Source organism: Octopus bimaculoides, chromosome 11 (genome assembly GCF_046866305.1).
Source record: "Octopus bimaculoides isolate indiv1 chromosome 11, ASM4686630v1, whole genome shotgun sequence".
Lineage (NCBI taxonomy): Eukaryota > Metazoa > Mollusca > Cephalopoda > Octopoda > Octopodidae > Octopus > Octopus bimaculoides.
Window position 1 is genome coordinate 45,791,564 of NC_142938.1, and position 14,628 is coordinate 45,806,191.

A 14,628-nucleotide genomic window follows, 5' to 3' on the forward strand; every position below is an offset into this window, starting at 1 on the left:
TGTTTAGCTTGAAGTTGGTTCTGATCAAACACACTTATGATCAAAGGCATTCCAGCTGTGGCCATTTTATTTCTTTTCAGGCATTGTGTGCTCCATACTTCATTATCTGTGTCCTTCCCTTTTTTAACATCAGATATAACTTCAGGGAGGTTATTACTAGCAAATCAAATAATTGGCTTGACCTATGTAATCTTTTCTACATTACTCTTATTATTCTGCTGCTCTCCCAGTCATATTTTCCATCACCTACACCTTCACCCTTGTTCACCATTCACTACATTCATCTCACACTCCTACCACCATCTATAACCATCCCTCATTCTTCCCAATCTATCCCTACTCTCTATTCTATTCACCTTTTATACTGCTGGTTTTGATATCTTGTCACTACCATCTTCATAGCTCTTTGCAGCTCCACTTCAATTATGCCCACTTATTCTTATGCAATGTGAAGTAATGTCTCTCCTCTACAGCAGGAAACCTGTTCCTGTCCTGTCTTTTATACTTTAACCTCTCACAACCTATCATAAAGCCACCTCCCTCTCTACCATATTTCCACTCAATCAAAAAGGCTCTTTAATCATGAAAGTTACATGGTAATTTCATTAGTGCTGGTGCCAGGAGAAAAGCACTCAGTACTCTAAAGTGGTTGGTGTTGGGAAGGGCATCCATCAGGTACAATCTATGTCAAAGTAGACACTGGAGCTTGATGCAGTCCACTAACTCATTGGATCCTGTTTGAATCATCTAATTCATGCAAATATAGAAGACAAGTGATAAATGAAAATAATGATGATATATATATATATATATAATATAGAGATGCCTATAATAAGACATCTAACCCGCTAGAAAGAGCAGCAAAAAACTCTATACCACAAAAATAGGGATAATTTCGAAAGAGAATGTCCTATTATAGGCATCTCTATATTTTAAATGAATAATATATATGTAGTCTATTGACTAATTTTTTATTCTCGCTGGACCACTGGTGGTAAATTAAATTTCTAAAATTTCTTTTGCTGCCCTATGATTAATAATGATATATATATATATATATATAGATAGATATATATGTGTGTGTATATATATATATATATATACACAAACATACACACATCATTATCATTTAATGTCCATCTTCCATGCTGGCATGGGTTGGACAGTTTGACAGGAGCTGGTAAACCAGGGGACTGTGCCAAGCTCCACTGTCAGTTTTGGCATGGTTTTTTTTCAACTAGATGTCTTTCCTAAAGCCAACCACTTTACAATGAACTTAGCTTTGGTGGTGCACTATGTTAACTTCTCAAACATCTCGCATTTATTTACTGAAACTCAATAGAAGGAGGTTTCCTATATTTTTGTATTGCTGGTTCCATTTATTGTAAATAAAAAGTAATCAAACCACTCACTATCCTGTAAGTCATTCAGTTTTTCAAATAGAAAAGACATTTAATGTTGTCTTAGTCATTTGATGAAGGCACATGACTTAGTGGTTAGAGCATCTGGCTCACAATCACGAAGTAATGAGTTTGATTTCCAGATTGAGCTGTGTGTTGTGTTCTTGAGCAAGACACTTATTTCATGTTGCTCCAGTTCACTCATCTGTAGAAATGAGTTGCAATGTCACTGGTGCCAAGCTTATCAGCCTTTGCTTTTCCTTTGAATAATATTGGTTGTGTGGAGAAGAGAGGCTGGTAAGCATTAGTGACTGCTGGTCTAACATAAACAGCCTTACCCGGACTTGTGCTTCGGAGGGTAACTTTCTAGGTACAATCTCATGGTCATTTATGACCAAAGGGGGTCTTTATGCTTTACCCTTTTTAGTCATTTGGCATATTAACCATTAAAGAATTTTTTAACAAATTCTAAGATCATAGTTACTTAAAATTATGAATAAGCCACCATTTTGACATGAGTAAAAAAAACCCAAATTTTTCATGCATTAGCATTAAAGTTAGAATGTTATTACCTCTGAAATATGACTTCCACCATTTTGGATAACTATTTTGAAGAATTATACATTAAGGAGTCAATCTCCAAGAAATAATGAAATGTTTCTTGGAGTCATTGATGTTGAGTAATGGTGATCATCAAAATTATAGTAGTCTGGGAAGTTTGTGTCTATTTTGATTGTTCTTATAAGATCAAAAACTCTGAGGACCACTTTGCAGAAGAGTAAGGTTGTTGTTTAACCCTAGGTCAGACCTGATCAAGCAAACCTATGATCAAAGGTATTCCAGTGTTGATCATGTATTTTAATATTTGGCTGCTATTACTACTAGGTCAAGCAAGCAGGTATTGCATGAGGCAGAAGTTATTGTGCATAGATTCTCAGTATGTTGTAGGGTATACTATGCCAACCACATTACAGATGATAATCACTTACCTCTTTGTTAGTATTTTGGCAAAAATAATAAACTGCCAAGTTTCAACAGTTATGAGACAAATTGTTATGATGATTCCCTTGATCACATCCTTTCTTAGTAGTGCCACCACTCCCCAGGTCATAAAATAAAGAATTCCTCTGATCTGCTACCTGTAGACATATGCCAAAACAGCAGTGAACAAGTTTGGCTTATATGTATAAAGTTGGCAGAGAAGATCATTCAAACCAGATTATTTGCCTTTCACACATCCACTTACCACCATCTATATATTTCAGCACTGTTGTTGGTTTTTCACAGCACTTTGTACCTTTCACCAAGAACCATGGTGAGCCATTTAGATAGGCACTAAAATCCACTATCTCTAGTCCATTACACATTCTGAACAGTTGGGCAAAGTACCACTGGAAAGCTACAAATACATCTGTCTCTTCTACCCAGGCCAATCAAATACCTTTCATTCTCTTGTGTCTAAGAGTACATGTCTGAGGTTTGACAATGTAACTCTTGTGACTCAGTTTTAAAGAAGTGCTTGGGGTCAATTCTCCCCACTAGATCATTGGGCAAAATGCCTTTCCTAATCACCTCCTTTTTTTTCAGTAGTTGCCCCCTCTAATTTATTTTTCTTTATCACTACTTGTTCATTAAATCCTATCCTTCAGAGTACCCCACCACTGATTGTTGACAATTGTCCCAGTCAATTACCACTTAATTCACTAATCCAGATGCTTTTAACTCTGCAATGGGAATAATGTATTCATCTTCCAGTGGCTGGGTTCCTGTCTATGAGTCCTATTTATCTTGATCATGCAAGTCACATATTTTTCTGTATAGACAATTGAAAATGTAAATCCAACACTGTCTTTATTGGCTGATCTAACAAATTATCTAAATACAATATGGTGCTCTATGTTTACACTGGTACATTTAGGAGATCCAGTTGTCAGATAGTTGTAACTGAGCAGGTTTATGAGGCATTTACAGGCACAGGTCACATATTTTTGTAGGAAGATTATAATCAATTACATAGACCTCAGAACATTTATTAACTCTGGAAGGGTGAAAGCAAAGTTGACCTTGCAGGAACTGAACCCAGTACTTGGTGGGTATTTTACTGATCTCAGAAAGATGAAAGGCAAAATCAACTCCACTTTGAATTTAGATTATAAAGGTATATATTTAAATACTACAAAATATTTGTGACACTCTACAGATTCATCCGATAACAATGTCTGGCATAAATGCACAAATTTAGAGGGCAAGGCATAACCAATTAAATCAACCCACAATAGGACTGTGATGGAATGTTACTACAAAAGTGAGCCTGCCAAAATATGATGCAGGAAAAGGATGTATAAAATATGAATAGAAAAAGATGTTTCCTGTTCTAGAATAAAGATTTCTAGACAGAAAACTTTAATTATGAAAAGACAAGTGATTATCCAAGTTGGAGATGAGGAAATCAAACAAGAAATAGTAAAGAAACCAACAAATCCTCAGGAAAGAAATCATAGCCAGCATGAAAACAAATTTTATTTAAGGGAGGAAAGGAGCTTACTACAACGGCTAAGTGAGATACAAACAAATGAAAGAAAGTGACTAGCAGATTTGAGAAGAATTGAAAGGGAAAATCATTGTAAAATAGCAAAGAAGCTGGACAAGCTGGTAATGAAAGTCTATGTTGAAAATATAACAGATCTAAACAGCCTCATATTTTGTGCAGCTTCTATTGCTGTAGAAATTCTTGGTGTTACAGGTCAAGGAAGAGCAAAAGACAAAGACTCATGGGGAAAATGAAGACTTGAGCATCAAGTTGAATAACTCAATGGACATCCTGGAAGGATAAATGCAATGACTGCAAAGAAAAAGGTGAAAGAAAGATGTAGAAATGGATGCCAAATAAAGTACAACATAAGACACAGAGGATAACTGGCAGTTAAGAGTTAAGGAAAATTAAGGCAGTATCATGTACTGTAAAAAACTGCATGCCAACAAAGAATAAGCCAATAATCAGTAGAACAGGCTCTTCAGAAACATTGACAGGAAATTTCCCCAACAAATAACATCAGGAGAATGATGTGTCATATGCTGAAGCAGCAAGGAACTTTTGGCTAGATATTTGAAGCAAGGAGGTTCAACGTAACAGGGAAGTGGACTGGTTGCAGAAATTTAAAAATGAAATGGATAATAGATCAAAATAAGAAAATATAATTATTATCAATGAGAAAGTGAAAAAGATATTTAAGAAATTGGTAAGTCCATGATCCAGATGATGTTTAAGGATTCTGGTTCTAAAATCTCTCAAGCATGTATAGCCCGAAACAACATTTCTTATAGACTATATAGAAAATGGAACACCAACATAGATGACAAAAGGAAAGACAGTGTGAATTACAGGATAAAGATAAGGGAGGGGAAGTCGATAATTATAAGCCTATTACATGCTTACCATCATTCTGGAAAATATTTACTAACCTTGTAGCTGATGAATTGTATACCTTTCTGGAGATAGAGAATTGATTACCAGAGAGGCAGAAAGAAGTCAAAGGGAACTGATGATCTGTTGTGTATTGATACCATGGCATTAAGGCATACATGTGAAAGAAAAACTTGGCTGTTGATTGGATAGACTACAAGGAAGTCTACAACAAGGTTCTATACTGTTCATTCTTGGAATACCTCAGAGAACACTGCAGTTTAGAGAAGCTGAAAGATTAAATCTACTGATATAAAATTACCACAAATTGATACCATTAGGTTGCTGAGAAATAACGAGGGATACAGGTACCTGGGTGTTCTGCATGATGATAGAGTAATAGAAAGAGAAATGAGAGAGAATGTCTCCAAAGACTATAAGAGGAGGTTTAGTAATGTGTGTGATACAAAACTAAACGAAGGGAATATTATCAAAATAAGAATACATGGGCCATGCCTGTATTAAGATACCATTTCAAGTTTACCTCAAGACCATACTGTTTCACCAAGCACCAGTACAAATGCAAACATTTGTTATCATGATGCCTTTTATGGTCTCTCTGTGTGAGCATTTTACAGATACTTATATGATAGGGTAGAGTTTCTACATAGTCTGCATTTGTCTCAGGTAACCACAATATAGCTAACAAGGAGTATGAAAAAAAAACTGATAGATATTTGGAGTACCAAATGGAAATCTCAAGAATATGAAACATTCAAACTATAGTCATGCTACTAGTAGTTGGAGCTCTTGGCTCCATTCCTAATAAATTTGCAACAAACATCAATGAGCTAATTATAATATCTAATGTTATTGCTTTACAAAAATTGACATTATTTGGAATTGGCAATATCCTGTAAAAAGTACTCTTTGTTTGAGGTCATATGGCTTGATTGAGAGTATCTAGTTGGTACCCAGCCAAAACCTGAAGTTGTACAAAAGGAATAATAACCTTTCTAACTGAGGCACATGGCCAGCAATTTTGACCATAATACTTCAACGATACTTTATTTTATTATAAATTGTGGAGGTACATGGCTTAGTGTTAGATTGTTGGACTCGTGATCATAAGATTGTAGTTTCGATTCCTGGACTGGGTGATGCATTGTATTCTTGAGCAAAACACTTCAATTCATGTTGCTCCAGTCCACTCAGCTGTAGAAATCAATACCACTAGTGGAGGCATGTTGCTTAGTGCTTAGGGTGTTGGATTGTGGCTTCGATCTCTGGACCAGGCAATTCATTGTGTCCTTGAGCAAAGGACTTCATTTCACATTGCTCCAGTATCCTCAGCTGTAAAAATGAGTTTAGTCTGGGGAGGGATGGGCTCTGCAGTGCCCCAACGACCCCCAAAGGGTTAAGGGACTTGTCAACTTTATTTTATTAATTCTAAGAGGATGAAAGTCAAAACTAACCTTGTCAGGATTTGAATTTAGAACATAAAGTGCAGAAACAAATCCCACAAGGCATTTTTCCAATGCTATAAAGATTTGGTCAAACCATTGCACTTTTTCTAAGATAGGCACAAGATCAGAAATTCGATTGGAGGGAAACAATCAATTATAACATCCCTGGAAAGATGAAAGGCAAAGTTGACTTCAGTAGAATTTGAACTCATACTGCAAAGAACTGGAAAGAAATAGAAGACATCTATTGAATGCTTGAATGATTTTGCCAAACCTCTTCTTGTATAAAACAAATAATTATTATCATTTCTAGCATAGAAACAAGGCCACAATTAGTGGAGAAGGTGGTTACTTGATGAAATCAATTCTAGCGCTTAACTAGTACTTTATTTTATTGATTCTGGAAGGATGACCAACAAATGTGACCTCTGTGAGATTTGAACATAAAATGTTGAGTTGAAACAAATGTTTCTAGATATTTGTTTGATAATCTAATGATTCTGCCCCCATTTTCTCTATCTTTGTAAATGAACAATCGGGTGCATTTATTTTAATGGCCTACCAATGTATACAGTGCATTTCTCTGCCCTAGGTGTCAGGAAGACACTCGGCAAGAAATGGAAACAGAATTGAAAGATGATAAATAACAATATTATTATTATTATTATTATTATTATTATTATTATTATTATTATTATTATTATTATTATTATTATTATTATTATTATTATTAATAATAATAATAATAATAATAATGATAATAAGACCAAGCAATAACCCATCAGTGGCTGAGAAGTTCAGGATTGAAAGCAGAGACTGAAGGTTTCATATATTGGTGGCACAAGATCAAAGCTTGCTTTCCAAAAATTACCAGGCTAACATTCTTCAAAACAGTTCTGACCCTAAATGCAAATTCTGCAACTCATTTGATGAAACAAGAGACCATCTCATCTTGAGATGTCCTGTGCTGACACCAAACAAATGCAAAAATTGCAACGAAAGGGTAAAACAGTATTTACATTGGAAAATATGTAAACACTACAAAATCAGCACTCTTGCTCACTGGTATGAACATCATCTTGAGCCAGTCATTGAAGATAAAAAATGTTACTATCCTCTGGGATTTTCCAGTCAACACTGACAGAACGGTAGGGCTAACTGACCAGACATAATTATTAAAGACTGTGAAGAAAATACTTGTAGACTAAAAGATGTAGGTGTTCCCACTGATGAAAATATATCTGTAAAGAAATTTGACAAATTAAGTAAACATAAGGACCTGGAAATTGAAATACAAAGGATGTGGCATCATAAAACAAGAACTGTTCTTGTTATTGTAGGTGCCTTAGGTATGATAAAAAAGGGGTGTCAGAACTATCTAGATAAGATCCCAGGAGAAGCATGTCTCAGAGAAATCCAAAGGATTGTGCTGACAAATACTGCCCACATCCTTTAAAAAAAACCTATCCATGTAAATGTTTGTGTCGTATTACATGAGATATTTTGCTACTGCCCCTGCTACTTGCCCTCCCCAAACTTTCAGTCATACTGTAACATCTCTTAACCTTCACTTGCCCTAGGATGCTGGGTATATCTTGGCAAGTGACTGTAACAAACATGCAGATTAATACCAAATAATAATAATAATAATAATAATAATAATAATAATAATAATAATATGATGCAGTACCAAGCAGTGGCTCTCATGGCTTTTGATCTTAACTGATTGGAAGTGTTATCATGTACATTGTTTTGTCTTGGTATAAAAGATGGGCTACAGCAAATATTCTGCTCAATACCACAGATTTGCTTGTCAGTTGTTTGACCTTAACTAGTTGGGCATGTCCCATCCCTGATCATGAACATAAGTAGTGGGGGAGCATTATAGCCATGTGTTGAGAGGAATTCTTTGGGGTTTGATGAAACAAGAGACCATCTCATCTTGGGATGTCCTGTGCTGCCACCAAATGAATGCAAAAATTGCCACATGGGTGTTTCATTCAACATCCTTAAACAACCCTTAATTAAGGACCTTTTGAGAAGGATGGGCTACTCAACCTGAAAAAAGTTCTAACTGGGCCCTACCTGCAAGGTCATGTGCTGTTTATCTTGATATGAGATCACTATGTAGCTCACATATGGTTGTAATGCATATGTTTGGTGTACCCTTGTCAGACAGGTAGTCATGATGGGTATATTGGGTTTGTATAATTATACTCCATCAAAGTGCATGCTATTAAAGTGTCACTTTGATGGCATGCACTGCTCTTTCACTCAATAATAATAATAATAGTAATAATAATAATAATAATAATAATAATAATAATAATAATAATAATCCTTTCTACTGTAGGCACAAGGCCTGAAATTTTGGGGAGGGAGTAAATCGATTACATCAACTCCAGTACTTGACCGGTACTTCATTTATCGACCCTGAAAGGATGAAAAGCAAAGTCGGCCTTGGCGGAATTTGAACTCAGAATGTAGCGACAGGCAAAATACCGCTTAGCATTTTGCCTGGTGTGCTAACAATTTTACCAGCTCACCACCTTAATAATAATAATAATAATAATAATAATAATAATAATAATAATAATAATAATAATAATAATAATAATAATAATAATGATGATGATGATGATGATGATGATGATGATGATGATGATGATGATGATGATGATGATAATCCTTCCTACTAAAGGTATGAGGCCTGAAATTTTGGAGGAGAAACTAGTCAATTACATTGACCCCAGTGTTTCACTGGTACTTAATTTATCGATCCCAAAAGGATCAAAGGCAAAGTCGACCTCAACAGAATTTGAACTCAGAAGGTAGCGACAGGTGAAATACTACTAAAAAGAAGAAAAAGTAATCTGAAGGGATGCACTGAGGCATTGATATGCAGCATCCAGGAACAAGCTCTGAGAACTAACTACATCAAGTTCCAAATAGATAAGAGCAGTGAATAGCCCCCTTGTAGGATGTGTGACAGCAGAAATAAAACAATCTTACATATTGTGAGTGAGTGTAGCAACCTGACTCGAAAGCACTACAAAAGGAAACACGATAATGTGGCTAAATTTATTCGCTGGAGTCTATGTAAATAGTACAGCTTGGACATTGCACAGAAATGGTACAAACATGAACCAGAAGTCACTGAGAACAAGGAATATAAGATACTGTAGGATTTTACAATCCAATGTGACTCCCTAATCAATGCTTGGAGACCAGATATTGTTGTGGTAGATAAAGGAGAAAAGCAAACCAAGATTAAAGATATTGCAATACCTGGGGATGTGCACACAAATGACAAAGAACTAGAAAAGATGGAAAAGTGCAGACTATTAAAATTACAAGTATGTGGACTATAAGGAGAGTGTCTGTCATTCCAGTAGTTGTAGGGGCAATTAGAGCATTAGCAACCAAGTTCAAGAAATATGTCAGAGAAATCAGAATTGACATGAGAGCAGAGCAAGCCCCAAAAAGTGTTCTGTTGGGGGAAGCTAGGATTTTGAGATTGGTACTTTGGTGTTGAATTTCTTCCGTGATAATTTACAACCAATTATCAAAGATTATAATGTGTGGAAAGAGACCCTGTGAGACCTCTGACAGTAGGCTGCTGTCTGCTCTCACAGAATCAACCTGAGCAAACAAGACTGAGTGCTCTGAGAAGTAAAACAACAACAGCAACAACAATAGTAATAATGTGGAACAAAATCCTGAGCTTGGTTAGAAAAAGACTAATTAAAAAAGAAACAAATAGCCTTATTGTAATAGCCCATGATCAAGCGATAAAAACAAACAACTTGAGGCAAAATAGGGAGAATGTGTCAGAAAAATGTAGTCTGTAGAACTTGGAATGAGACAGTGACACACATTGTTGCAGAATGTCCCAAGTTGGCACAGGAAGTATATAAGAAATGGAGGTATGATCAAGAAGTTTTACCAGAAATGGGGATTTGAAGCTGGAGACATATGGTATGATCATTGGGTCAAAAGAGCACTGGAGTCAGAGAAATGTAAGATTTTGTAAGACTTTCCTATTCAAATGGACAAGAAGCTAGAAAATAATAGACCAGACATAGCAATAATAGAGTGAAGTTGCTTACTAATTGATCCATCATGTCCATTTGATGAAAAAGAAAAGAAAAAAGACAGAAAAAAAAAACAATCCCTTAAGATTTGAAATTGCAAGAATTTGAAGTATGAAAGCTGTAATTGTACCTATAATAAATGGTACATTAGAACTGTAAAGATATAGACAAATGGTCAAAGGAGATTGGAAAAGAATGTCCAGTAGAGCTTTCTACAGAAAGTTAGGGACAGGAAAGATTATCAGGAGGGTTCTAAGCACTTGAAAAACCATTGAAAACTTGTGGATACCAAAGGTTACAGTTAGTAATCTGCTACCGACATAAATCCTACCAGGAATAAGATGACACTTAAGTCAACTCAAAAATAATAGTAATAATGAGCAGAATTGACAACACTACCGAAAGCAACAAATGCAGAATATATGGTGAGAGGAGTGAAACGGTATGGCACATTGTTAGCAAATGCCTGAATGTAATTACAAAAGGTGACATGACAATGTGGCAAGAATGATCCATTGAGAGCTCTGTGGAAATCACAGCCTACAAAAAGCAAAGACGTGGTATGAACAAACCTCAGAAGGAGTCTCTGAGAATGAAGATTGCAAAATTCTGTGGGATGCTATGATTCAATGCGTTTACCTGACCAGACATCGGAAACTGGACATTGTTGTGATTAATAAAAAAGAAAGAACTTGCAGGATAATCAACATAACATGCCCTGGTTAGAACGGGATCAAAGAGAAAGAAGAAAACTGAACAACTATGATAATTTGAAATGGGAAATATGAAAGTTGTGGTCAATGAGGAGAGTAGACATGATACCAATAGTAACTGGTAGTATCAACACTCAACTACCAGCATGGCTCAAAAAGATGGTACAAATGTAAAGATAAAACACCTACAAAAATCAGCATTGCAGGGTTCTTGAAGCAAGTGTGAGCTTAGTCACTTTCCACCATACCCTGCAAAGTAAGCTGTGAGTTTTCATCAAATAATAATAATAATAATAATAATAATAATAATAATAATAATAATAATAATGCCCTGATGCAATACCAGGGTCTGGCTCTCATGGCTTCTAATTTTAACTGATTGGAAGTGTTATCATGTACATTGTTTTGTCTTGGTATAAAAATGGGCTACAGAAAATATTCTGCTCAATGACACAGATTTGCCTGTCAGTTGTTTGACCTTAACTAGTTGAGCATGTCCCATAGTGACTGACAATATGTGCATTTCTGATCATGAGCAGAAGTAGTGGAGGAGCATCATAGCCATGTGTTGAGAGGAATTCTTTGGGATTTGAATAATTCACCTCTGGAAACATGGATGTTTTGTTCATCATCCTTAAACAAACCTTATTGAGGGACCTTTTGAGTGGGGTGGGCTTCTCAACCTGAAGAAAATTCTAACTGGGCCCCGCCTACAAGGTCATGTGTTGCTTATCTTGTCACACACATATGGTTGTGATGCATGTGCCTGGTGTGCTCTTATCAGATGGGTAGTCAAGATGGGTATACTGGGCTTCGTATGATTGTACTCCAGTATCACTTTGATGGCATGCACCTGCTCTCTCACTCAATAATAATAATAATAATAATAATAATAATTTTGACTGATAAATGGCATGGAAAACCTCTCAATGGCAAATACCCAAAGAAAGCGAATAATGCAGATGTTGACAAAGCCCTTACCCATCAATGGCTAATGGCCTCTGGCTTGAAATCAGAAACAGAGTGGTTTATCATAGCAGCACAAGATCAATGCTTACCTACAAGGAACTACCAGGCCAACATATCAAAGAACAGCAGCTCCCCATTCTGTTGTATATGCCAACAACAAAATGAGACCATCGATCATGTTGTCTCCATGAGCAGTCTGCTTGCACCTACAGAGTATCTTAACAGGCATGATAGAGCTGCACAATATATTCACTGGGTAATATGCAAAAATCTGGACTTGCCTCATGATAAAAACTGGTGGGAACACAAACCACCCCCAGTACTTGAAAATGATCACATCGCACTCCTCTGGAACTTCACCATTCAAACTGACAGAAAGATAGATGCAAATAGGCCAGACAAAAGACTTCAGACAAAAATCATGCCTCCTCATTGATATGACTGTCCCAATCGATATAAACATATCTGTCAAGACCTACCAAAAACTGAGCAAGTATAGAAATAGAAATTAGCAAAATGTAAAACCTGAAAACTAAAACAATACCTGTTGTCATAGTTGGCCTGGGAATGATAGCAAAAGGGGCTGATTGCCACCTAGCTCAGATACCAGGAAACCCCAAAATGGCAGAAATTCAAAAGATAGTGCTCATGGGAACTGCCCATATCCTACGCAAAATACTTTCTATTTAATCTCAAATTTTAAAACAAATACATAATTTTCTTATGGTTTCTTAAACATTCTCTAAAACAACACTATGTACAAAACCAAATATATGGCACCCTAGGCATAACACCAGCATGAACTTCTAACTTGTTGTCTCTTGAGGTCTCTGGGTGAGACTAGGAGCCAACTTGTACAAATGTAAAGCAAAAGTCAAACATAATAATAATAATAATAATAATAATAATAATAATAATGATAATAATAATAATGGTTTCAAATTTTGGCACAGAACCAGCAGTTTTTGAGGGGAGAGGGAAGTCGATTACATCAACTCTAGTACTTGACTAGTACTTATCTTTATTGAAAGTAAAGTTGATATCAGGAGTATTTGAACTCAGAACATAAATATGGACACAATGCCACAAAGCATTTTGTCTGGCATGCAATAATAAAAATAAAAGACCTGATGCAATACAAAGTAATGGTTCTCATGGCTTCTGATCTTAAACGATTGGAAGTGTTTACATGTATACATTTTTGTCTTGGTGTAAAAGATGGGCTACAGAAAATATTCTGCTCAATACCACAGATTTGCTTGACCTTAACCAGTAGAGTATATCCCTTAGTGGCTAATGGTATGTGCATCTCTGATCATGAGCAGGAGGCAAGGGGGAACATCACAGCCATGTGTTGAGAGGGATTCTCTGAGGTTTGAATAGTTCACCCTTGTAAAAATGTCTTTCATTCATTGTTTTTAAGCTTTGAGCTGAAACTATTAAAAAAAAAAACAAAAAACCCTTAATCAGGGACCTTTTGAGCAGGATGGGCTACTCAGCCTGAAGAAAATTCTAACTGGACCCCACCTGCAAGGTCATGTGCTGTTTATTTTGATATGCTATTTATTTTGATATCATGCACATATGGTTGTGTTGCATGTTCTTGGTGTACCTTTTTCAAATGAGTAGTCATGATGGGTATATTCAGCTTCCTATATTTGTATTCTCACATCACTTTGATGCCATGTACTGCTCTCTCACTCAATAATAATAATAATAGATTTTGATTTAGGCTCAAAACCATTAATTGTAAATAGAGTGGGTAACTTGATATTATTGATCTCAGTACTTGACTAGAACTTTATTTTGTCAACACCAAAAGGAAGAAAGGTAAAGCTGATCTCAGCAGGAACTTAACTCAGAATAAAGAGCTGGAAGAAATGTCACAAGAAATGCTCTAATAATTCTTCTAGAAATATACTACGATGGAGATGAAACATGTAAAAAATCATAAAAAAGTGCTGGAATGAGTCTTCATGATGGTGAGAATAGCAAATCCTTAGATGTAGAAGCATACAAAGATCATGGAATGCTAGAAAGAATAGAAATGAAAGAAGTCATCAATAAAGAATATTTCTGAAAAATTAAGATTTAAAATCCAGATTGAATGCAATCAACTTGGAGATAGTATCACTTATAAAGTATGGCACAGAAATCATTGAGTGGAGAAAGGATGACTTAAAAGATATTGACAGAAAGGAGAAAAACTGGCTCACAATGGACTGAAGCATGTACCCCCACCCAATTGGATTTCAACCATTTACATTGGAAAGAAACAGACGAAGAAAGAAAGTTAATGTGTGTTAAAGAAGTTGTAGATTTATGGAGCATAAGTCTAAAATTCAATCTAGAAAAGAAAGAAGTTTGAGGTGGTAAGAAGAGGTTTCTTTACAGAGTTGGTAGAACCCAAATGATAAAATAGGAAAATGTGGGAGAAAAAAAATCAAATCTGAAAAAAGCTTACATCAGAGTTTTCACAAAAATAAAAGAGACAAGGGATAACATGGACTCCTGACTTGGTTAAAGAAAGAAGTGTTGAAGAAAAAGACTAATTTTAGCAGCTCAAGAATAGTCTGTAAGAGT